Raw genomic sequence first — 26,967 nt, 5'->3', positions numbered from 1 at the left:
CTATTACCCTCTGTGAAAGGCGCAAAGGGCGCAGAGTTTAGTGTCCCATCCAACAAATGAAGTGAGGTCCATACTTTGTAGACCCATAAAATGGACATTGATTTCAACTTGTAAAATATATCACCGCCAGGATATCGTCCGCCTGATACCCTAGATTGGATGGTTAAGAAAACAGGAAATAGGTTTTTAAAATTCATGATGGAAATTTAATGACTACATACGTGCATATAACTGCTCCTAACTCTTTTCTGTGCGTAACATGCAAAAATATTCTATTTTGCATAGGCTCCCTTCCGCCTTTATTGGAACAATCTGGAATTTTAAGAACGAGTCACTTACTACGAAATATAATACTCTTGCGTGAAATATTTTGACGAAATACGCGGTTCTGCCGGCAATATATGAAATGCATTTTTAACTCGCATAAGATGTACTTCACTGCGAAACGAAAGCATTAGACATTGAACGAGGTCGTGACCTGGTGGAAAAAATGAAAATCACGCCAGCAGGAAAGACTCGCTTTCATTTCTTGCCGATAAATTTGCGGCTGTTGACTTAATGGCCAATAAATGTAAATTTAGAGTCACTAAGCTTTATTCCCGAGGTGTTTTCGAGATTTTACGACTCAAAAATAGTGATAAATTATTTCCGTTAAGTATGATACCATTTCATTCATATTTATTAGATAATTACACCTCAAAACTACCTGAATGAACCTTTTAAAATATAGAGTGTTTCAGGTTCAGCACGTCGATGAGCTTTTTTATGAGTCACCCATGTGTCTATGCATCTCTTAATGGACTCATAGTAGAGTTGAGTGCGATAGGTAATTTAGTAACAAATAAATGGACGTAGAAGTCAGCTGAAGCAGGTGATCATATAGCATTAGAAAATAAAATCGTGTTGCATTATTTTACATTTACAATTACTTCTTCTGCCTTTGAACCCTAAAGGAAGCAGCTTGAAAAGAGTGAATTCTCTAACCTTTACATTAAAAAGTTTATCCATCTTTGATCCAATTCTAAATTAGTAAAGTTTCGTAAAGTTTACATATCCCCACGAAATCTTGATGCATAAAAACAGGTACAATCAATATCTGATACAAATTTTCTTCAATGCAATTCAGTGATTATTTTTATTTTCTTCTCCATCATACATTCAATTTTAAGAATCCAGTAATTAATTCTGTTCGTTATGTACCAAACGTGAAGTTATATAAGTAATCCGAAATTACGACGATGGTTATACATATTAACAAATTGGGTATCGTGTAACGCCACGTAGAACAAATAAGGCATTGTGCTAATTTTGTTTTAAAAGTAGTGCCAGATATACGCACTCGGGCCTCTTGGACGAGGAGAACACATGCCAGATCACGAACTATCCAGATTTTGGTCGCCGAGATCAGAACTTCATGTGTTCCACACCATCGTAGCCAAGTTATTCGTTGCGATTAACGGTTAACAGATGTATTTCTTCATGAAAGCTTTCGCGGCTCATGGTGATTAAAGAGAGACATACGGATGTATGCCGCGTGTATCGGAATTGCCCCGACGTTTCGTGACCGACTGCTGGCCACTTCTTCAAGGGAATGGTGCTGCAGTTTGGTTGTGCTGCCTTTTTATTTCAGGTGGGCGGAGGGGGTGAGGATTGGAGGGGGAAGATGAAGAATTGTGGATGACTGGGTTCCATGTATTACTAATTCTCAATTCGGTATATCTGTTATAATTATTTTTGTTTTTATTTATCTCTATGGCTTCGCGGATAAGTCAGGTTAACAGATGATTTGCGCGCCTAGTTGAACGTCTGGTCACATAAGCTGTGAGCTTAACCATGTGTCCAACCTAGCCACTTACATAGGGAATTTACTACGAGTAAACACATACCACATTTACCCCTGCGTATTCTTGATATTCTTTTTAAAATAAGTTCGTATGGCTCAGACGGAGATTTGAACCGGTGTTTCTGTAGGAAGGTAGAGCTCACCAGCACTGGGCTTGTGGTGTCATAAATTCACACTTGGAGCGTGAAGTTGTCGGAATCTTTCCCGCGGCCAATTGCAATTCAAATAAAAGCTCTTGCAAGTATTAGATACCACCACGAGCATACAAGAAGGTTCTACTGAGGACATATGAAATTTTAATTTTCGTGAAATACTGGAAAATTTGATCATAAACGTTCTTTATCGACTGTGGACAAAATTTCTCTTTTTTCGGAAAGCTCTATTAAAATTTTGAATTTTTAACCAGCACCGACAGGCGATGCTAGTAAACCTATGCTAGAAATAGCCTAGAAATGCTGATTCTATCAAGATAGTAAACGTGGATTCGGAAAAAAATGAGAGTCATAACTTGACATCACGATCAAAATAAAATTTAGGCACCCACTGAGGTAGTGTTGACAAATTCAATCTGGAGCTTAAGTCAACATGCCTTAGTTGAAAGGTAATGTCATCTCACACAGATACAGAAAAAGTAACACTGAAACAAACAATTTCGATTCAATAATTTGATTTCCTACGTATCCCTCATTTTCTTTGTAACATCTTATCTTCTTACAAGAGCAAGTAATATTTTCAATTATATTTAAAATAATATGGAATTCATCCATATTCAATTTTAGAAAACAATACGTGGCAGCATCTCTATTAGGTAAGTTTCTCAGATAATTCACGCGGATTTGAACCTGGAACACTCTAGCCCTTAGTCTCATGGTTTAGCCGCGATTCAAGAAAATCGCCGGCTTTAATGTATCAAAAATATTTAAATAGTGTTTAGGTTATACTCGGTTTCCATTTTCATGAATAGATACAACTATCGCGATGATATATCTGATAAGTAGTTGTGATATTAGAATTTATCTACTCTTCGTATTCGGAATATTCTTTTGTACCTACTGTACTAAATAAGAATCTAGTCAATTAGAGCAGCATATCCTTATACATCGTCATTAATGCTCCATTGTTTCCAGAGAGTGAAGGTTCTCCGGATTAATTAATTTAGCAGATAAATCTAGATGATGCATGATGAGTCATTGTTATAACAATTTTTGAACTAAAATACAAAATTAGTGAGCAATTAACTCAAAATATTGATCAATGGTTGTTTTTTAACGATCAAATTTCATACCCTGTGTGATTTAGTACGTGTGAATTCAGTCTTATTTTCGCTGTAATTATCTGTTTCATATTTTAGTCGGTTCTACTAAAACAATTTCTCCTGAAGCTGTGCACATTACAATATACAAATAGATTCAATTTCAACGATGTAATACAACTGTACAGCTGATATTTGCCATTGATAAATTTATTTTTGTATAGCTATTTACATTTAGGTATTCGATGTTAATTTCTTACTCAGTTTCCCCCCACAACGACAGCTCAATTCTGCAGGGTTACCGAACTACAATTTAACAGGCTTATTTAATGTTCATTTCATTATGATTATGCTGTGCTACAATTTTTCTAGTGAGGGCAATTTAACTGCCCTTTGACTCAAATGCCTCGACAATTATTGAGGTATTTTTCTAGCTAAAATACGGTATTATTAAACTCATATCCCGATTGTGAAGCCATACATATCTTTTCCTCTCGAAGGCTTTTCTGCTCCTTTTCCGGGAAATGAAATGGTCCACACAACATTACCGCAGGTCAGAAAACGAAGCCAGAATAAAGGAGAGGGAATAACGCTAAGTAATGAGTCTTCTGTTTGCATGCGTCGCGCGTGGGAGTACCAGTACCTCGATGCCCTACTTGAGGAGGTCACTTACGCCACTGAACATGACAATACAAGCAGCATATCGTACTCTTTGCTCAGTGAAGGTCAAAAAGATATTGCGTGCATTGAAAGATTGCCTTAAGTGTGAGAAAGTAAAAGTAAGCACAGTACCAATTGCAAGACCAAAGTGGTATACCTTCTTATAGGAAACCTGCCTTTGGTTTGAAAAACACTAATGACCTCAAAATGCCAATGGAAGAGAAATAGTTGATGTAACAGGCACACATTACTTAACGACCTTGAAAGGATAAACTTCCATATGAAGAATGAGGTAAGAAGCGGTATATGAAAATTAAAAGCAGGAGCAATTATGTTGCCTAGTATTCTCTTTAAAGGAAAGCTAACCTGGTTCGAATTCCAATAGGAAAATTTAGATATTCGTGGCGTCTTCCCCTGATTAATGCCAATAACAGATAACAAGAAGGGCTGTTAGCATTGTTCCCTCTTCGGTCACTGGGTTTATAGCATTGTATCGTTCTTCATTTCACATTATTTGCTTCAAGAAATAAACGCCAGAACAGGGAAACGCATCACGACGCGAAGAAATGTTCTTTTCGAATAAGTAATAGTGATACTTGATTTTATCTCCTCTTCCTATTTCGGAATATTCCATTTTCTACTACCCCTATGGTACTGAATAAGAATCAAGGCAATAAGCTCTAATTTTTTCATGCAGTTCTAAGCAATTTTGGCACAAAGGCGCAAGCGCAATAATAAAAATGGAAACCTCTGCATTTTTCCCTCATTTCTCGTTGCAGCTTACAGCTGCTTGAACGCCGTAAGGTTGCCATAATTTAAGATCTGCACATCGTTGTGACATGCGCATAAGTTAGACGTGCTATTGTTCCTTGGTTTTCAACCTGGTCTTTGTGAAATTTGTCTTGTAGAATTTCGCGGGAAGATAATACATCGCCGTGAACATGGTAAAATCAAACTTTGAACATCAATGATCAAGGTAAGGCACTTGTGAGGTTACTAGGGCGGTGGGTTACGCACCCAATTGCCGCGGCCGACAAACCACGACGTGAGGAGAACACGTTCTTCAAGCGCAAGAGAAGGCGGCAATGCAAGCAAAAGAGCTTTTGACTCGGCCACGAGGTTGATTACGTCCCCTCCCATGATAGGTCAAGAGGCGACATAACTACGATTTACAAAGCCTTCATTTGAGGGTCAGAGTGCAGCGAAGGTCCACAGTTAGGAGTGGACAAACGTGTCACGGGGAGTGAGGGCTATGCAAATCTGTCTGTCACACATCGTGGGTGATCCTCACTTGTAATCATGGAATCAATGCCCATCAAATCAAATTGTCGTACATACACTACTTGCATAACCAAAGCAAACTGAAATTACCTCCAAGAGTCGTGAAATCCATGCAACTTACACTCGCGGTTTCAAGGCGTAATAAATCAAATGACTTCTTGAAGATTAAAACTCAAATAAGGAATTGAAGATAAGTATGGGTGAATCTATGAATTACATGAAATCCACATCCAAATATCCCTAAGTCATTAAAATGGCAGTGAGTTAAACTCATTTTAAGTTTTTCTTTCAACTTATTGCTTTCTTCCTCAGACCACACTTACTTTTTTACATAATTCGTACTTATTACTTGAATTTCAGCTCTATAATGAGTAACTTCTAATGTTTTACCAGCTTTCTTTTTCCGGAAATATGTTCAAGTTACTCCCTACAGTTAATGCCTATTAACCAATGGCCATTTCAAACCTACAGCGAGAAAAACGGAGAATTTTACATTAAATGCCATAGGGAAAATCCCTGACTCGGGAATCGAATCCAGGACTTTCCAGTCCGCTCTGAAGAACACCACGCTATCAAAGTTTCTAAAATCACACAATTTTCATCAATGGATATTTCTTTAATCGATTGGTCAATTTTAAGGAACTTTTTAACGCTTATAATGTGGAAAATACTTCTCCCTCCGATTAATTATATATATGAAAGAGGCGACATTTTTGAGCTGGGTTTGGCCTGTGAAAAGAGCTCATGTTTAGAGGAGTCCCTAGACTTTAATCAGGTTGTAGTCACTGAAACCGTCCAATCAGGATCCCCATTGTGCTCTTACCTTGTCAGGATATCGTACCCATGTGAAGGAAGTAAACGACAGACTTCTTCACATTTTTCTCTCGACGTTGCGAAAGGGCAATTAATCGATTAGCTTTCTTATATAGAGATAATCTTTCACGAAGCTGAAAATTCAAAGTAGGCAGAGTGTTTTTTAATATGGGTGAATATTAGAGCTAACTTAAATCTGCATCAAAATATTTCTAACGTATTAAAATCGGAGTTAGTGAAACTTCCTTACTATTTTCGCGCAAAAAACACTGCATTTGTACCTGTTCCTTAGGTTTCAGCTTTATATTGATTTTATGACATCATTTGAGCCGTTTGAAGGGCTTGAGGTAGGGCTTGTTGGGAAATCATCATTAATGGTGCAATTTTTACAATACGGAAGAGATAATACTTGTTTGGAAGAGATAAAAGATGTGAGACGGGCACATATCACTGCCTAGAACGTTTATTTGGCTTAAGCAAACACGTTTGGGAGGATAAACCCCGTTTCTTTGTCTCAGATACTGCTAATGAGTCAATCTCTTTCGTCCTTCTATTACGAAATTTTCAAACTAATCAACAGCATTAATCAGAATTTTTTTACCTTTTGTAGATTTAAGTATTTCTGCGTCATTTTCAAGGAGTGAGTGTCAAGCAATTTCTGAAGACAGCACCATTTTAAACAAATTTTAGAAATTTTAGTGCTAAATAAATCGTTACCAGAAACTGTCGAGGACTTACACTAAGCGGCTTACATCATCGCTTCTTATTTTTCACTAAAATCGCTATAGTGAAGTAAGACTTCTCTAAAAACCGTGAATAAAATCAAATTAACAACGAATTCGACTGACGGGTAAATTTAAGTAAAATTAATTCCGAAATAAATCATTGAAACAATGTACATGTCTTGCTTATTTAAAAAGCCTGAGAGCGAGGACAAAACCATCACCGAAAATATAAATTATCATTTGTTACATAGTTAATTTTAACGACCAAGGTTCATAATCCTGACCAAGACCTCGACTCTAATATGAGAGGTAATTCTAAAAAGATATCTGGTTATATTCTATCCAAAATATCAAGTGCCATATAGAATCATCGTCAATGTATGTTGTACCTGAGTAGACCTACAGTGCATAGAAAAGCATACATAGCCGTGATGGTACACTCCATGTTATGAAAAAAGTACGACTGCTTCCACAAATTACGGAATCCTTGATATCATCATCTTAAACCAATTTTAATATCGATAATCCAGCTGAACCATATCCTTATAGGCGAAACTTGTTGAATATGGTCAAAAACTTTCGAGGAACTTCAAGAAGTTACCCATTATTAACCCTTTCTAAACCAGGAGAAATTAAATATCTAGACTTCTCATTTTAAAAACGTGAAAGTTTTCTACCCAATCATAATTATTGTGGCAGCTACTTAGTTCGCCATTTCACTATACGGCACAAAAGAAGACGTAATTTAAATATTTCCTGGAAAGAGCTGAAAATGTACTAATACATTTTTGATGTTACTTAGAAGCAACATTTGGTTATAATGGATTAAAAAGTAATCACGTGCCGCTCACTCGTTCTCATCTAAACGGTCTTAAGCCACAAATTACGAAATACATATAGGAAACACAATCGAAAAGGATGGCATTTTCCTCCGGAGGTTTTTTTTAACTTCTTCTAGATGAAGTAATGGCCAATCGCCGATCGGCGAACGCCATATCAGCTCAAGAACTCATGCCGATTGCATCGTATATCTAGTTTACATTCGTTCACTTATCAAGTGGAACAATCTGGAGTCAATAGAGAAAGTAGGCCAAACAGCCGGAGCAAAATTACGATGTCTTTTTTCTCCAATAGTTGAAAAGGCCGTGACACCGAATGGGCATGTCGCTAACGCCTTAATGACCTATACAAGATAGAGTTCCTATCATTTACACGTAATAGCACCCATCCATGTGCTCGTTCGTCCATGTATTTCTCTTAGCCACTACAAAATTTAATGCCGCAGATCTTCATCAACACTATTAAAACCGAGAGCTGTTTAGACAGCATACCATTTGGATACCAATGATTAGGCCCTTATACACCTTGGTATTCGGATTTTTTAAAGTGAGCATCGCTAACCTCCTATACAAAAATATAAAACTTGTTCGGCGACATATTATAACTCATTTAATTCCTTGTTACCGAATATATGTTTCCCTCCATTTCCCAATCCATAAATTACAATCACTTTCTCTTTGCCCCCTAACCACTCTCGCGATCATCATCTTCTTTTGTTTATCAACATTACCAGGAAACTCTCCCAATTTCTAATGAAAATGTTAATTTTAATACGCTTCTGCTTCACAGATCAAACCGTTTGAAATTAGTGAAAATCCTCACCAAAACTGGTTGCGTGAACCTTAGTCAGTTGAGGGGAATATTTGTTATTATTTTTCAATCGCTTGCGTCGATTTAGGATGCTATTCCGTACTACTAGACCGTAAATTTCACAAAATTAGGGACACCTTAAAACGCATAATTTACAATTCATTTAAAATTTCCAAATTTTTAAAAACACAGCAACCTTCAGACTTTCAATACGCACGTCTTCATCCATAAGCTTTCAGTTTCAGAAAAAATAGTAAGATTCGGCGAAAGAGAAAGCGATAGGGGCATTGAGCGAATGAAGACAGAACCTACTACAGAACTCTTAAGAAATTCTGCTTGTTAGGACTGACCTCTCCGGAGCGTATAGTGGGAACTAACGAGAAGAATGTGGGCATAAGGGCTTCGAATGCCACTGCGTAGGAGAGCACTTCAGCTCCAAGAGTCGCCAATGATTGGGTCCACTTCAAACACACGTACTCGCCTGCCACCTCCCCTTCCCTGTTCCACACACCCCCAGCGACATCTCCACCCCCCGGCAACCCTTCAAGAGGACAAACCACTCCTGTTCGACCGATCTCGTTTCCTGACGTGTTTCACTTGTTAAAAACTTCCATTTCCGAAATGAAAATAAACAACCTTGGTAACTTTTCACAGGAAATTTTTTTATTGGTACGACGTATTTCGACGATGAGGCGTCATTCTCAAGTACTTGAGAATTCACATGAGAGAGGTACTTGAGAATGACGCCTCAGCGTCCAAACGCGTCGTTTTCAGTGAAAAGTTGGTTGTGTATTTTCATTTCAACATGGATTTTCACAAAGTAAAAGCCGAATCAATTGAATTCACTTCCATTTCCTTTCGCTACCATTTCTGAAGGCCTGGTTTTACGATACATTAACAAGTAGGTAGGTAAGTATTTTGAGGAGGCGACCTAGAGCTGAGGTCATTTGCGCCTTGAGGGAGGGTATGGAAGGAAGGGTGGAGAGAAACCCGGCGTCGGCATCAGCATGCTATTAACAAAAGGTACCAAGGGGACCACGGCTTTACGTCCCATTTGACGGACGGAGTGTTGCGCTTGAAATGTCCTCCACGCAACATTCAAGCAGGGATCGGGAAGTCTAAATATTCTTTACCACCGCCGAGATTTGACCCCATGCACACGGGGTGGTAAGCCAACACTCTAACCAACACACCAACCCGATCCCTACGATACTTAATTAACTCGTATAAGTTAATTTATAAATGTATGAACACGAGAATGAACGCCAAAACGCCTCAACTTGTGCAAACTCGTACAGAAAATAGAGCCTGTTCTAATTTGGTTCATGCATTCTTACATGTTCCGCTCCGGCCCACCAAAATCATTCATGCAACCAGACATTAACTAGTACGTCTTAGTGCATCGTGTCAATTGGCCTTGAGAGATATATCTCTATCACCTTTAAATTTACAGGTTATATAGACAGGCTCCCGTTTGCATTTGCAAAGTCTCTATTTTCAAATGCTTATTTTATATTTGAAAATTTATCTAGGCAACTCTTTTTCCCTGAATTAACATTTAAATACTGAAGATGAAGGTTAACTTGAGAGAGGTACTGATTGTGAGTAAAGGCTGCTCTACTTCATTAAAAATTCAGGATATTAAAGTTCGTTTTGGACAAGATATGCAGCCGGAAAAAAGTACGACGGGTGGAGTGGGAGAAACGCATTCCCTTCAGCATGAGCCTAGCGTCCAATATCCAACCACAGCCGGGAAACCGAAAATAATTCCGCTCCATTGCGCTTCCACGGTCGGACTGACGGCAAAAGATCAGTCAGGGGAACGTAGGGGAAATTACGTCGCACTTTCGGCACCCAACATTATTGGTGCGACTCACCCTTCCTTTGGCAGGGGGTGCCAACTAACTGTCTCACGGGATGCTCATTTGGAGAAGCGAACGAAGACAAGAATGGCCCCGTCTACATAAAATATCATAGGATACAATTATTTCTGTTACAATCTCCAACCCCTTACTTCCTCCTTGATTGCAACAATTTAATAGATAATTTAATCTTTTTCGCCCGCATTCCCTTAATGCACGCTGGAAAAATGTAAATTTACGATCCGAAATTGCTAAGGAAACAAGAATCCGTAAAGATTCATCGTAAAGGTTCTGCATATTCTGCGGCGGTATCTTAAAATATATTTTGTACCCATTTGTACTCAATTTTTATTCTGTTATTTCACAGGTATTCATATACTTGTGTGAATTACACTCACATGCCTACGACGCGTCGTCGCGATGTGCCCTTTCAATTACTGCTAAGTATCATGCATTAAAAAGGTTAACATAGAAATTAAAATTCATCAAACATCAAGGCAAAACGTTTCATTTAAGCGAATTATGAGCGATACCTTGGGTCACTCACAGGGTTAATGATTTTCCTTCAGAGAAAATAAAAACCAATGAATGTCCTGTGTAATCTTATTCATTAAAAGAAGGAAGGAAAGACAATTTTATCTACGTTTGCGTATTATGATGTAAGTAGCCGATGGAATAATTAACCATATGCGTTAATTATTTCGAGTACTGCGATCCAATAATGTCATCTTTTATTTAAATATGTCGAACTTCCACCATATAACGCCTGAATCTGTTGAACTTACCCAATTATATCGTGAAAACTTCAGCATGGAAATGTCAACATCGTTTTGGTTCAACGCGGTCTATTCATCGTACCTTACAATATTTGCACTAAAATATCATTTTTCTACCATTTATTTGCTTTAAATAGTATTCTTGATCGATAGAAGCGTGAAGTGCTGAACATAGTAATAAAGCAGTGATCAAGAGCGAAATACCCAGTTGCGAACCAGCGTATCATACAACAAAATCTTAGTATCCCCAATTAAAGTACTTATGAGAGATATTCCAACCATGGATATAAAATAACGATAAAGTAACACTGATGAGATAAAATGTTATAGTTGGCTGAAGTGGTCGGCGGGGATTGCATTTTTAAAGGGAACAACAGAATATGTCCAGATGACCACCTCGACAGCGTAATGACTTGCGTAATAGCTTTTAAAGCTGAGGACTGCGGCTTTCCTCGGGTGTAGTGCATTTTGTGATGATCGTTGAACTAAGTAAGTATTAGTGGCATAGCTAATGTCATTTTGGATCAACACCATATTTCATGGTCACGCAGAAATCTGACCATGTGAAAAATTTCTGGAATAGACAGTATAATTAATGTTCCACAGTAAAAAAGTAAAAAAAAATTAAAAAGACTCGATACCCACTCAGAATCTTCCTAAGTTAAAAATGTCATTTTTCTGTTCTATTTCCACCCATCGCAACCCTCTGTCTCATGACTAAACAGAATAGTAGTACCTACGTATATTAAATTTGCATTTTTTTCGATAAAAAAATTATATTTAAAACTCTTCCTCACACTTTCTGCGAATTCATTTCGATTGAGTCTGCATAGGAAATTCTCGAAATGAAAGTCGACGATTCTTACGAAATTGAGTGCAATAATTACACACTGAAATAACAAAAACGTGCGCTTTTCCAGTTAAGGTAAACCGCACGCTGGTATTATTTCGAAATTCTACAAAATTTTTAGCCTATTCAGGCAACGGACATTGACTCCAGTAAAATGTAAAGCTTCAGGCGTCCGTAAGATTCGAACCCACGCAACAGAGGTGAATTTGGCACCACTTTTATTGCGGAACTCCGGCGGTATTATCGGGCTAATTGCGGAAGCTGTGAAATTTGCCCACTTTGGCCACTTGCCAGGCATCCTTACCAATGAAGGATCTTTCATGGCCTCTACTTCGAGCCAAAACATATTTATGCATCCCCACTTTCATCATAAGCCCCACGAGAAGCAATGGTCGCTGTTATCTATCAGGAAGCATGGTGCAAATACGATGAGGGTAAAACTCCATACAGACCCTTTCCCGCTTCATCTTAACAATTTTACTGATTCGGCAGTAAAACCGTAGAACCGCCGACAAACCAGGTGATGCTGGCATTGAGATTAATCTGATGTGCCATTTCTTCCCGAGTTTTCCCCACGTCCGCCTTTAATGCAGAGAAATCGAAACTTTACTAAGGAGATATCTTGGAATAGAATATCCTGAGCAGGCCTCCACGAAAACGTATGTTATCATTTATATTAGCTATATGCATACCATATTCCCTACTTTTACTCATTCGATGAAATCAACGCCTTTTAAAAAATATCATCAAAAAATTACTAAAGACCAATAAATATTTATGTTTCTTAGGTGTATTAAAGATTAAGGTTTCTCAATGTTGTTTCACTTAGGTTCCATAATAAAATAAGATTTTGTTTCATTTTCTTCAAGACGGTCCTCTGCATAGTTACATAATGAATTAGGGCGAAATATATACGACATTCAACGAATCGTAGGCTCAAAAGAATACACTATTAATAAAAAGACTTGATGAAGGAATGGGAGGATAATTGAACATTTAAGAATATCAAAGGTTTAAGTGGCATTTTTGAAACAATACTTGGAATAATTTGGACGTTTTTATTTGTTTTGATCCACGTTTCCACAACGTAACGGCAGATTAGTCGAACATTGGAGGATGCCAGTGGTGGAAGTAGCATATTTGATACAATTTTTGGAATAATTTGGAATTTTTCATTCGTTTTATTTACGTTTCCACGACGTAAAGGCAGGGTAGTTGAGAATTGAAGAATGCCAGAGGTTCAAGTAGCGTTTTCTAAAACAACATTTGAATAATTTGGACGTTTTCATTTGTTTTGATCCACGTATCAACTACGTAACGTCCTTCAGGCGCAGCCCGCAAGAGACATTTCCCGCATCCGCGGCCATCACCCTTCTCACCACGTCTCGACAACAATGCGCCACGTGTCATTGTGTCAGAGCGCTTCTTAGTGAAATTCTCCTCTATCCGTCCCGATGGACGCATGCCAATGACACCCCCTCGCCGTCTAGGAAATCTCGAAGAATGGAGTTATTTTCGGTGTCTCACCGTTCGAGCCAGCCGCTCGTTACACGCAATCCATCGGTTTGCCTCCGTGAGATGTGCAAGGGGTTTTGATCAATGCAACCCCCGAACACGCTCTTACCGCGGCCTTGTGGCGGTTCCCAATACACAAGCATTTCAAAGCCAACAAATGAAAATCATGAGGACACGCACCTACTCGACCGGTCATAAGAATTGAGCAACGGAGGTCGATAGGTTAGGTTTTTTGCAAGGAGACTACATAAGGGAGGTAATAGTCTGTCTCGTTGAAAATTGATTTTTGTGGCAGAGAATTTTCAGAGACTGCCCGATCCCTGCTTGAGTGTTGTGTGTAGGACGTGTCAAGCGCAACACTCAGTCCGTCGGATGGGACGTTAAGCCGTGGTCCCCTTGGCGCCTTTCGTTAAGAGCAGGCTAATGCCGACGCCAGGTTTCTCTCCACCCTTTCTTCCATACCCTTCCCTTATGGCGAAAATGACCTCAGGTGTCTTTCGCCTCCTCCAAATACCGTACCAAAGAGGAGGTAACAGTACGTCTCATTGAACCTTGATTTTTGTTTTAAGTTTGCGGAAAATATTACGTGTTTACTGGGGGAAATGCAGCTTGGAGAATCCCTTATTGTAGCATTCGTAGTTTTGGGCTAGAGAACTTCTCTACCAAAAAGCGTATACAGTAAGCATGGGCGTACCCAGGAGGGGGCAGCTGCCCCCTCCACAAGAAGCAAAATCGCAAAATTCTTTAAGGAAAATCATGATTGGATCGAAACGAAAGTTTTCAACAAATTTTCTTTAAGCCAGCGAAAAATGATATTAGTATAAGACATGTAAAACATTTTTTTCAATCAAATGATTTAAAAAACTAATAATGCGCCGTTATACTTTTCTTAAAATGTTAGTTTCGTTCTCCTTTTCCATGCTAAAATGTTACAACTTGAACAACCACGGCTTGCCCCCCCCCCCTAGTTTTGATCCGGGGTACGCCCTTGACAGTAAGTACTAATTTGGAGAAATTTAAACCGTGGACTTCAAATTTCTGCTGAAATTTATTTAGAGGGCGCATGTGGCTGGATGCTCGATACTGGTTTTCATTTTGTTCATTGATAGTGATTTTCAGTAAGCTCATAAATGCCCACTTCAAGGCGGTGAGGTGAGACCGATCCGTTTATTCCCAATATGAACTACATAATGTTTACAATAGTAAAGAATGGCATAGAAAAGCCATTGATAGGACACATTATCACTAACATAGATTTCGGTAAACAGCCTTATTTATAACTTATTTCTCCGTGAAAATCGGATCGTTCTACCAGTCAGCGACACTAGTGGTGCCTTTTGTAAATAGTTTTGTAAACAGTTAAATGCGAGGCGGGTGAAAACATATCTAGAGTGCGACTGCAGAACCACCTAATGTAGTATTCGTCCTTTTTGGGCTACAGAGCAAGCTGCTAAAGCAAAAAGCGTTTACATCACTATTTTGGAGAAACTTAAACCGTAGAATTTAAATTCCTGCTGAGATATACTCAGAGGACATATGTGGCTGTATGTTCGAGCGCAGAAGTCGACCTTAGTCGCTGGTCGCAACACTCATATCCGAGCGGTCGTAATTTGCCTCTTGTTCCTGACGCATACTTAATTTGGTGTGGTATAGTACCTCGTGATCATGCATTAGGATCTACATCTACATAAGTCCCTGCGAGCCACCTCTAGGCTACTTGGTAGGAGGTGATCGTTCACCAACATGCGGCATGCAAGAGAATCGCCGCATGCACATCATACGGTCATGATATATTACGCATAATATCAAGATATACGCGCAAATTCATGAGAAGGTAAAACTTGCAAACCGTTTGCAATTCCTATAGAAAATCTAAGCAATATTAGAGTAATGGAATAAATAAAGACATGCAATGAGTAATTCAAGAGCAGGCCTTTCGGTAAGAGCAGGCTAATGCCGACGCCGGGTTTCTCTCCACACTTCCTCACCTGCCCTTCCCTCACGGTGCAAATGACATGGGCTGTCGGTCACCTCCTCGAAATACCATACCATACCGCATTATTAATTTACAATTTTACCTTTGGTATTAAAATATGTACGGGGGCATATACTGAAGATTTTTTCAAAATATTTTTTTGCCTTAAATGATTCAATTTAATATTTACAAATTCAATTTTCCTCGGGAATCAGCGGCAAGAGTGGTTTAAGGGTAGTCAGCGTCATTTTATTTTTTTAAATTCTTCTCCACAGGGATTGGAATCGATTTCCGCGGCGCGCTGCTGGCGTTTTTTTTTACAAATCTCTTCACAAAAAGAGTACAATAGTAGCAATGCAATTAAAATGTACTCCTGTACAACATTCGTCGAGTACTGGCCAATTACGGTAGCCAGCAAACGCAATTTTGAGTTTTAATGATTGTGCCCTGAAAGTGGCGAGTTAATAGGCACTCCGAACTCTGTAACTTGCATCCCTAATGGCTCGGTTAATTTCATCTCCCTCTCAAAATGACTAAATTTCCATGGTTGATGATATTATGGCCACGACGTTATTTCCACCGCATTAAAGGCGATAGACTTAACTTTGCCGTCTATCAAGTCCCGGCCCAGGGGAAATATGTAACTCTTGTACCGCCTCCGCACACGCTATCTCACATGTAACCCTGATGGGAATTGGAAAATATTAAACCCACTCTCTTCTGAGGTCTCCGACGTTCACTTTATCCACCATTTGAAACAATCACATGCTACATTAAGCTGACCAACTAGGCAATTAGGCGATAATGGGAGCTTATTTGACGTATCATCAAAAATACAACGAGTAATCAATGATGAAAGTTTACAAAACAAAGTAAATTAAGTGAGACGTTGCCTAGTAATTGGCTAATTTATTATAATTTTGCTGAGGATGCCACGAATAATTATTGATTAGCTGAAAAATACACATAGCAGAAAAATAGTACGGAGAAAACAAGCACAGCTAATGCGAAATATATCCTATGTTTGATGAAAGGTTTAAGTATCCGGAAAAATTCTTGGTGAAACAAAAGAAAATACATTTCGCATATTTATGATAATTTTTTCCAATCCTCTAATGCAATAGTCGAAATTAATTTGTACCCTCATAGCTCATTGATAAGTTGAGTAACTAAGAAAAACTTGGCATAAATATGCCCATTGATGTTTCATTTAAAGCGAGTGGGCCGCGTAAATAAACTTTGAAACTGACTGAAGGCATCATTTTTTATCTTTACCTGGGTAATAATCTTAAGTTTGGTTTGACGCAGCTCTCCCCTCAATTCTCCTATCAGCTAATCTTTTCACACCCACGTATTTCTTCAGTGCAGCTACTACCAAGTTACCAACCAGCACCGACTATACCCTGATTCATAGGCTATAGCGAATCAGTGTGTTGTCGAAAAAAAGTTGGATGGGCTGAAGAGAATTCGCTTTCTCGTCGACTTAGTTTGTAATGAGGAAGTCCTTAGCAGAGTAGGAGATAGGGGAAGCCTCCTGTAAACTTTGATTAGAAGACGAAAAAACCTTATCGGTCAATCCTGAGACATGATGGACTGATGAAGGCAATCGTCGAGGGACAAATAGATGGCAAGAGCGGGAAAGGTAGAGCTCGAATAAAATACACACGGAAGAGGTATATCGAAGAGAAGAAATGGGTGCGTGGGTGCGAAAAGATTACCTGATAGGGGAATTGAGTGGAGAGCTGCGTCAAGCCAATCTTAAGATTTTTGATCAAGGAATAATGATGAAGATGGAAAAATTTACCTGAGGAAATATAAAAAATGATGCCTTCAGTTAGGCAAAGGCGAGACGCTCCAAGGCACGAAAGACCTCCCTCACAGCTTAATGTGCATTTTTAAGTATCTTATCATTAATACTATTTCCCACTCTGCCTTCATATATCACCTCGACCAGGCATAAATCCCCACGAGGTCCCACTAGCCCCGGGTAGCCATGAAGCTATCTGTATTGGCCAATCGAAAAATGGGGGGATAGTTGACCTAGCGTACCAATTGTTATTTTATTGAGAAAAGACCAATCTTTAAAGTTGTCTCATACAACAAATACTCGTAACTTGGTAGATAATAGAAAAATGAAGAACAATAGCGCGGGTGAACGGGGTTTTGGGATGTAACTGACTGTTGTGTTCAATTTCTCCGTGAAATACTAAGTTGATCTTTGTGCTTGCAAGAGTATTTAGGAAATGGAAGAAGGGCTCCGATAAGCCTCTATCGGCAGTATATCATGAAAACATGGAGCTGAGGCTCAGTTCAAGTTAGGTAAGATCTTATTTATACCTGGATTATTTGCTGTACGATTCATTCAAGGGTCTTTAACCGAGTAAACGGTCTACTCGCCTTCAAAATGTCGACATTCCCCTCAGTCATTGTTATCAGAATAGAATAGCTTCCGCATTAAATACGATAGTCGATTGAGAAACCGAAATGCTGCCAAAAAGGTCACAATTGTTTCGGTTGACGACCTGAGAAAATTTTTTGAAACCCAAAGCTAACGAACCATCCGACGGATAAGAAGAGTTCTTCCAGAAGACACAATATGATCGAGGATGTATTCAAACTTCTCCTGTAGGAACAAATATTTGGTGAACAGGACTAGATTCGATGCCCTTTGGTAGATAGTGCAAACCTCTTAAGACCTATGGACGTTCGATGAGTTAACTAGTAAATATTTGATTTGGGTTCACAGCACATTTAAAGGGAAAAACATATTCTATGAATAGTTCAAACAAATGATAAAAATATTTTTTTTAATTATTTACTTAATTTTAGTAGTTATATTTTCAGAAATTGAGAAAACGTCATAGTGGCATCATTTCCCCAATGCAATGCAATACGAAACCTCTCATTGATTTGTCATAAGTCTTAATTGTATAAGATATCACAGGGGGTTCAACTGGGTTCATGCTAAAAAGTATAATCTAGTTTTTCAAAATGGGCCTATTGGTCAAGCCAGCGAAGAGATATTTCTCAAAGCCATGTTTGTGGTTTCCTTGATCACATCCTCGCCCCATCAGAAAAAATTACATGTAACAGTTTTCTGGTTATGCTATCCTTTTTCACTCATTGCCTAATTGCAGCACATTAGAATGCATGCCACGGTGTAAATATTTTTATAGCGTGATTTTATGGTTAATATCAATGCCTTTCATTTGCATTGGAGACAGTACTACGGACACAAATAAATGTGTTCGTGAATTTCATGAAAACTAGATACCTTTATGCTCGTGATGCACAAAGGTTAAGAAAAAGACTTCGCTGTTCCACAAAATAAAATATATTTGCGACCGGTTTCGATACAGCGTATCATTATTACTTGCATTTAATTTAATTGTATCAAAAATAATTACTCGTAATGAGAAAAAGCATTATAAAATTTTAACTTTCTTCACACTATCTGTTATCTGAAGCCAGAAAAATTAGTCCCAATGAAGAGTATTGTGAATATTGCAAATGAGGCACTCGCACTACACAATCACACATTCCTTATTCATTCCACAAACTTCAGCTGAGATGCTTTAAAAAACCATACAGCATCGGAAACAATCGAGAGAAATAATTTTAGCAGATGGGCATATTTTGTAAAAAGCGATAAATGCAGAGATACTTCCTGTTCTCTTGAGCCGATAATAGTAATAGCAGAAGGCACGAGGATGGCCCACGCATGGTCAAAGATGGTCCACGAATCATCTTTTGATGTCCATAGTCGGCTCCTTCTCTCTTTTTATCGTCCCCCATATTCCTCACAAATTCTTAGTTCATCTACAGTTTACCTCCTACACCTGGTGGCTCTATTCTGAATAGCTAACCATATGGTGTTTCGCAATCTTTTTTGAATAATCGCTTCGTCCTTACTGCGGGTAATTGGTCAAGTCATCCATAAAAGTTTCGTCCAGATGCAAGCTTAGGAAATATTTTTTTCTCTACCGTTGAATAAAAAAATCTCGCAATCAATAAAAAATGGAAGCGTATGATCGCCAAAGTCGATGCCAAATTGTACAGTTTCGTTAGTCTCCCATCCTTTGCGAACAGTTTTTAAGTGAAAACGACCTAAAATGGAGATAGAACGATTCCATGACGCGCACAAAATATTTAATTGTAGAATCTCGAGGCAAACCTGAGGTGACGTTGCAGTGAACGTTAGAAAAACTCGTGGAACACCGATTGCTTTAACAAAGAAATTGGAATTTATGGCTCCTAAATGGTTTTTAATCACGCATTAAATTTACCATGAATATATTTTTAATATTTTACTTCTTTAATTAAATATTTGAATAGAGATTTGAATCGTGATACACTTAAAATATACATGTGGGATATTCAAATCGGGCCGCGTGATAGACGAAAATTTAAAATGAGTGCTACTTCTATGTCAAGAGCCCATTTTAACACCGTTGAAATTTACATTGCTATTAAAATAGAGCTTGCACCCTTAGTGCAAGGTCGGTATGAGGTTATCGAATAACCATGGAATGAAATAGATTTGCTGTAGGTTAAAGCGCAAGGAAAAGTATTCTAAAATGTAGAATGTGAATGTAGACTATACATGGCATGCAGCAAAAACATCAAGCAAGAAGATTCTTGAGTAGACGTAAAAGAGAATACTGGTTGGCGTTCAATGGCTTTCTAATGCAATGGGTCGGGATGGATCTAATCTAAGACCATACACATCACTAACATTCGATTGCATATAAATATTTACACAATGATTTTACTAGTAGAAACCGCAAGAACGCAAGGGAGAACGTTAAGGTTATTGACGGACTGCTTATTAAACGTGCTGCTGATTGAAGCGAAAATAAATTAAAAATGACAGGGATAATCAAATTGATCAGGTGGTTTAATGAGACGGTTAAGACCTCTGTTCTCTTTAAAAGAATTACCCTCGATTTCATATTTTTACTTCAGGATTCGTTATTACTAGTGTACCATTTTTATACTCCTTTTTTGAGTCATACCTCCCTGAAAGTATTAATGAGCTGAAATTTTTAATATTACAGATTATTGTTCAATGAAATTATCCTAAGCATTTTACATACTAACACTTCTTGCAAGCCTAACAATCTTGGAGTTTTAATATAAATTAAGAATTTACAAGCGAACAAGTAAAAATAGGAGCGGACATTCTTCGCAGGTATTCATCAAGGAGCACTAATTAAAAAATTCCTTTCAATCTCGAAACCTTATTATAAGCGGGGGAAAAATTAAAAATAGCACCACCTTTCCTCAATTCGTGGAAAAACTTCCGAGAAAAAAAAAACTCCCGAGAACCTGGCACGCGTTCCGTGATTTGGAAAGCACCGTAGCGACATTCCTTGCATAATTTTTCCATTTCGGGATCCCCATAAACGAACGTCTACGATATCCGCGCTGGCTTTTAGCGCTAATGTGCCGGGACGTGATGGGGACAATGGGATTATTAGATTAGCGACATGAAAAGTGTCTTCCAGTGGGGTGAAGGGTTTAAATCGGATTTCTGGCCGGTCGACGGAAATAAGCGTGAAGCCTTCTCCCAAGACACGCACCTCAGGAGCCCAAACAGAAGTTAATCGACTTTGCGTGGCCTGTCTCAGCGCAGAAACTCACTTCAACGCGCTCCGACCCCAACCGAATGGAAAATCACCACTGATTAACTCACCGAAAGTTACTCACTGCTACTTTGACTGATCTAATCAGTGGTGTTTAATCAAAGAATTAACTCACTGTCCCTTCCAATGAGCTAATCAGTGGTGTTTACTCACAGAGAGTAACTGATTTAACGGTAACGGTTAATTTCAGGACTACATAAAAAGTGTAACATTATGTAACACTTTTGCCTCTAAACTCATCACCACAGTAAAATCAACTTTTTCTGTAGAGATATCGTGGAACACCATACTAAATATTATTAAAATATATCGTACTGCCCACTTAAATTTACTCAACAGGTCTGGTGTACATGTTTTGATTTGCTTGCGATCATCATCAGATACTATCAAAGTACCTGATGATGATTGCAAGCCAATTGAAACACGTGCAGTAGACCTGTGAAATAAATTTAAGTGAGCAGTACGATGTATTCGTCCATCATTTGCATCACCACAACAGGTCAACAACCCTTGTGTTGCTTTCACGCAGCTCTCCATTCATCTCAACTTTCGGCTACCCTTGTCATATTTACGAACGTCATTTCTTTTACCTCCTTGATAACTTGTCATATGTAACCAATCGAGGCCTTTCTAAGCCGATCTACTCGTCCACTTGTCCTGCAACAGTTTCTTGTAACCTGCTATTTGGATTCCGAAAGTAATGGTTACTTTCTCTTTTAGTATGTCGCATGATAAATTCATACTCACCTTTGGCGTAAAGGTACTCGATGCAACTTCTTGAAGAGCGGTACGAGCAAAACTTAACGTGTTGAGACATTACGTCTTCTGTTGATAATCGTAGGCAAATAATTTTGACTATTAATATAACCTTTGAACAGTGAGGAAAGCAGGAGTATTTGAGGAAATTACTGCTAATTCACATTCATATTCCTCCATACACTAGAAAAGTGAAAATAGCTCTCCAACAAGCATCCGAATTTCTTTGAATATCGTAAGTAGCAGAAGCTCCGCGGGACGCATCTTTCTAGATTTTCTATCACCATATATGGTCAAAGCCTTCGTAAATATATTTACGGTAAATAAATTAAAACGAACAAACTTTGTATTAATCCACCAATTAATTAAATATTAATTAATATTTACGCGGTACGACTAGTTTCGACGCAGCGGCCGGTACCTGAGGATGACGCCGCTGCGTCGAAACTAGTCGTACCGCGTAAATAAATTGGTGGATTAATACAAAGTTTGTTCGTTTTTATTCATTGAAATAAACTTCCACAAAGTCGAGCCTATGACTTTAGAGATTATATTTACGGTACTTAAAAAAATAAAACGAGCTATTTATCGTAGGCTTCTGTTCAAGCCCAACCAACTTCGTCCATTTAAAAAGCGAAGTACTCCACGAAATATTGTCTCACTCTACATAGCCATTATCGCTTCCCGTGTTACCGCCTGGCATGAACACAATTTCTGTGACGCAGGAAGGGTGACAACGAAATTCCCGGATACTCGCGATATAAAATATAGACATCCTTCCCGCCTATTCCACGGCTATGGAGTCCTCCGCCGTCCGGTTCACCGAGGGTAACGCGGTTAAAGAGGACATCCCGACATGTCGCGACAGTTCAATTGATCCGGACGATCATCTGGAGAGATGGTTGGAGGCTAGGAACGGATGGGAAAAACTTCGAAAGAAAATGCTATTCCATAATTTGCACACTTTTCAAGTACCAGGGAGTAGAACGGATTCAATCCACATAGGGAGCACCGAATAATTATTTTAAAACGGAAGGCGGTTAAGTATAAACCAGCCCTCGCTGAACCACACGAGACATTGTGTTGAATCAATTATGCTTCCAGTGGGTCAATACTCTAGATAAAATACTTTCAGACTAGGCCGGCCGGATCACCATTCTTTAATTTCAGTAGTCCAAAAACCTAGTACTGAATTGCGAATACAAGCGAGAAAGGAGAGAGTTACTTTTATAAGAAAACTTCTGAGTTTCCAGCAGTTTTGCACGTGAGAATTGAGTGAAAAAATATCTGTAAGGGTTAATTCCCCTCCCCTAACGGTGTTCGATCGAGGACTACCCATTTTGCAAGTCGTTCACTAGCCAATTATCTGAAAGGATTGATCATCATCCTCATCTTTACGTACAGTAACCCTTACTTCGTCATCTTTTTCATCTCTACACACAGTATCCATGTTAAGAACTTTCCACATATTAGAGCATACAGAACAGTTTTTACAATAGCTACCAACATGCTAAGCTGGTTTTAGTAGCGTACAGATGCAATCTGATTAGCTAAGACCACATTTCTCCATCCAGTTTCATTAGCACCCTAAATTTATTATCCAATCTCATCCACCACACAAAAATGCTTAGACCTTCATCAGGCACTTAGAGGTCTCGCATGATTAACCAAATAACCCATTTGGAACGCTTTCTCACGTCCCGACACCTCCACCCACCCTCTCTCGTGCCGTCCAAAAGGTCCGGCAATGCCCCGCTTGGAGCTATGGCGGCCCAAGAAGAAGGAGGCGGAGGGCTCGCCGGAGGCGGCGCGTGGCCCGGGCGCTGCCGCGGACGCATCCGCCGCCCCGGCCGTCGAGCCGCGGGTCTCCTCATGGCCTCGACTCTTCCGCCTCGCTTCGCTGCTGCTGGAGACGTCGTGTTGAGGGGCCGAGGCCTCGACCACACGCCCTCGCCGATGGCAGGCCGCGCGTGCGCCACGCAGCCGACCACGTGGCCGCCTAGCCGCCGACCATGTGGGCGCCAAGCGGGCGACGCCGACCACGTGGCCGCCGCCGCCGCGCCGGCGACGCCGACCACACGGCGGCCCGCGACCCCACCTCCCACCGTGGGTCCTCGATAGTCCAGTGGCTCTCAAACTTGTGTTCCGTACCCGTTGGCGGTTTGTTCATTCGCCGGCCACCTTCCCCGACATGTGTGATTGACAACCTTTCTATCTGTATCTTTATTTCGGACGGGATGCCGTGATGTGGTCGTGGCACACGCAAGCGATGATGATCCGCATCCTGAAAATGTATATTTTCCAAAATTTTGTTCATTTCATAAGCTATGCTTGCTAGGCATGCCCCCAAGGGTATACTATAGAGAGGTTAAATTTCAAATTTAAGTGTAAATTCTTTGCCGTGATTATCTCATCTTTTACCGCCAGCTAGCGTTGGCAGTGCATTACTTGGTTTTTTAACTTTTCACCTACTCGATTTTTCTCCTTCATCATTTGCAAAGCTTGATGCCCTTCCAAATCAAATTTTATTTGTATGATCCGGGCAAGTTTTAGATCCACTGGTTTAGTATAGTACGCGTTTATGTACAGGGCTTTTTTCTTGCGGAACTGCTTTCCGGTACTTTCATTATGACACGTTATGGCAATTCCAGGGCTCCCACATCAGCTTCCTTCGTGCTGCTTCTTTTTTGAAGGGCAAGAAAGTGCTTCTCTACTAAGTTCTTGGATGAATCAAATTGAAAGTGAGCGGGACACAAAACTGGGTAAGAGTGAGGTAAAAAAAACTCGCTTGTTGCTGAAACTATCATACCGGCAAAGTCTTTTTTCAGAAAAAAGCCCTCCGTATGTATGTGTCTATGTATGTACACGTATGTCTATTTATACGTACATATGTAAGCATATAAAATGTAAGTAGTGATTTTGTGCCATCGCATGCTTATGATGGTAACCTACAAAAGAAGCCCGATACTTTATTAGTAGAGATAGAGACAAAATACTGAGAGGACTATGCATGATTATTTTGAAACCGTTCCATGCTGTTTCTCCTATATATCCATCTCCCCATGAAACTTTGCCGCAACATGTGTCTATTCCACCAAAAGGAATTTGCATGCCATGACATGCGTTGGTTGTATTCAGGGATAGTCCCTCATGGGGAGAGATTGACAAAGAGGTAAAGATACAAGACATTCGCTCGAATATTCAAATTATAAAAATTCAGCGAAAGGTTTGGATATAATTGTCTATTTTGGATTGAAAATTTAGTTATAGTTTGTGAAATCACAAAAATGTTGAGTCCTTTGGAGAGCACAAACAATTATTTCTTAGACCAAATTGAATTCAAGAAATAAAAAAAACACATTTGCCCGGAATTGCTGACAATATTACCACCAAACTGATTCCTGTAATTATGTGTTCTGTAAAAGAAACTCGGTAATGAGTATATTTGATTCAGTATTTTAATAAGTGTATTTCGTTTGATTCTTATACTAATTTAGAATTTTTCATCATATCCATGTAGAAATTTAATCTAGGAAATTGTGTTGTATTTTCATGTAATTTATTTTAATTAATTTTAACTATTATTGGTCATTATTCCAAGGTAAAGAAATCTCAAGAGGCATTTCAGTTCTACTTGAGAGAGTATTTATCACCAGTCATCATCTCTTAACGATGCATAAAGCAATATTTGCTTTTTAATGATTTGTCATTTCCACTATGTCTTCCGTGATTTTTGTATTTTAAATATTTCACCTGATGTGATCGAATGAGAGTTAGGGATTTAATTCTCGTCTTTCATTCTTTTCTCGGGGATTCCTTCGGGAATTCGCTGTGTATTTGAAAGCAATTAAAATAATTTTGATAACAAAGTATAGTGTATTGTGTCATAAGTAATATTTACTTATATTTGTGTTCACGTTTCAAATCTGCATTAATTGAGAAGCTGGAAATGTAATGAATATCATCAGTGAGGCAATCAATGTGCCGAATATTATTTTTTATCATGTTTGGTGAACCTATTTCATAAATATCACTGATACAATCAAATTATGGAGATAAAAATCACATGATTGGTATATAAATAATCAATATTAAGCCCGTAAAACCTACGAATTCCAATGAAAAGCATCGTTCAAGGTAAAGTATTTTGAATCGTGTTTCACACTGGGCGTAAAGTTCGGTGAATAGACCACCTTGTGCGGTTATTTTTCTGATTTGAACTTGTTGTTATGAAGTAGCTGAAGGAAACGCTCCTTCATCATACTCAAAATAAAATAATTGTTGACATTAGAGACAATATATTTTTATTTAAATGTACCTTCTTCACTGGTATTTAGTTGAACTAGAGTAGTCCAAAACACGAATTTCAATCGAAACTTACCATCACTTCATGGCGCAACAAGCTTCATTTCACGTTATCCAACAAAATTTGTGCCGAGAATTCAAAATCAAAGGCTTTAGGATAAAGCAAGGAAAAAAAGAAAGAAGGCAAACAAGTCAACATGCCCGGTGTTTGTAAATGTAGCAGAGAGGAATCCTTATTCGAGCAGGTTAAATTTGCTGTTTTGTGGATTCAGAAAAGTCGTTAACGGAGTGAGTATCAAAAAAACTTAGTAAAATGCTAATGAGAATTTACAAAAAAAATATTGAAGGGATATACCGCAAGTTTGTTATGGTTAGGCCTGATATTACGTGACCCAAAGGTGATCACCCATATATATGAAAATGAAACGTTGAACCGAATCAAAACAACGTGCTGCACGTATCTTTTATTTAGTGTTCATAATGAATCATGCAAGCTTCGGCCAAGAAATGATCAATGCAACCGGTGTAAAGGGGAAATAAAGATCGATCATTGGAAATTACTTGCCTCCATAGGTCCAAGTAGTAGGGCATACTGAAAGTGGTACGGTAAGTATAATACCAGGTTGTCTATCGTTGCCTCTTTTCTTTTGCGACGAATATAAAAGAGATCACGAGAGGCATGGAAGGAAACAAGCAATCTTTAAAGTGCGGGGCCAAATGATGCCGGGGTGTTACTTGATGACAATGAAGCGCGGTCTAGCAATACGTCGAGATGTCTCAAGAAAATGCATAGGTTCGGAAACAAAGCGTTGGGATGAACATTAAATGCAATAAATGAGTTTAATCGGGTTCTTTGCAACAAATAAATCGCAGTTTGACATAAAAGTTTTAAGACAGGAAAAAACGGAAAAGGAAATACGGAAACAGATTTTTTTTACTACTTTGATTGCATGCTTAAGTAATCCAGGGTGTGGGCGAAAGAGCATTTTTTTTGTAAGAAATAGGAATTTACAACGAGTTAGCTGGAATTTAATCGGGTTCTTTGAAACAAATAAATGG

The 26,967-nt window shown here is 38.8% G+C and overlaps 1 protein-coding gene and 1 long non-coding RNA gene across 2 annotated transcripts in view; both read left to right on the top strand.

The window, feature by feature from the left end:
* LOC124170941 overlaps positions 1-25,895 on the top strand; it is a 38,647-nt gene extending 12,752 nt beyond the window's left edge. The window contains exon 2 of the long non-coding RNA XR_006867614.1: positions 23,343-25,895. This is a non-coding gene — a long non-coding RNA (uncharacterized LOC124170941). The remainder of the gene's footprint in view (positions 1-23,342) is intronic.
* Positions 1-26,967, top strand: part of LOC124170940 (rap1 GTPase-activating protein 1-like) — a 556,415-nt gene that overhangs the window by 65,997 nt on the left and 463,451 nt on the right. The window lies entirely within an intron of this gene.

Source organism: Ischnura elegans, chromosome X (assembly GCF_921293095.1).
Source record: "Ischnura elegans chromosome X, ioIscEleg1.1, whole genome shotgun sequence".
NCBI classification, from domain to species: domain Eukaryota; kingdom Metazoa; phylum Arthropoda; class Insecta; order Odonata; family Coenagrionidae; genus Ischnura; species Ischnura elegans.
The sequence above is the reverse complement of the archived record's forward strand: the minus strand, read 5'-3'. Positions and strand labels throughout refer to the sequence as shown.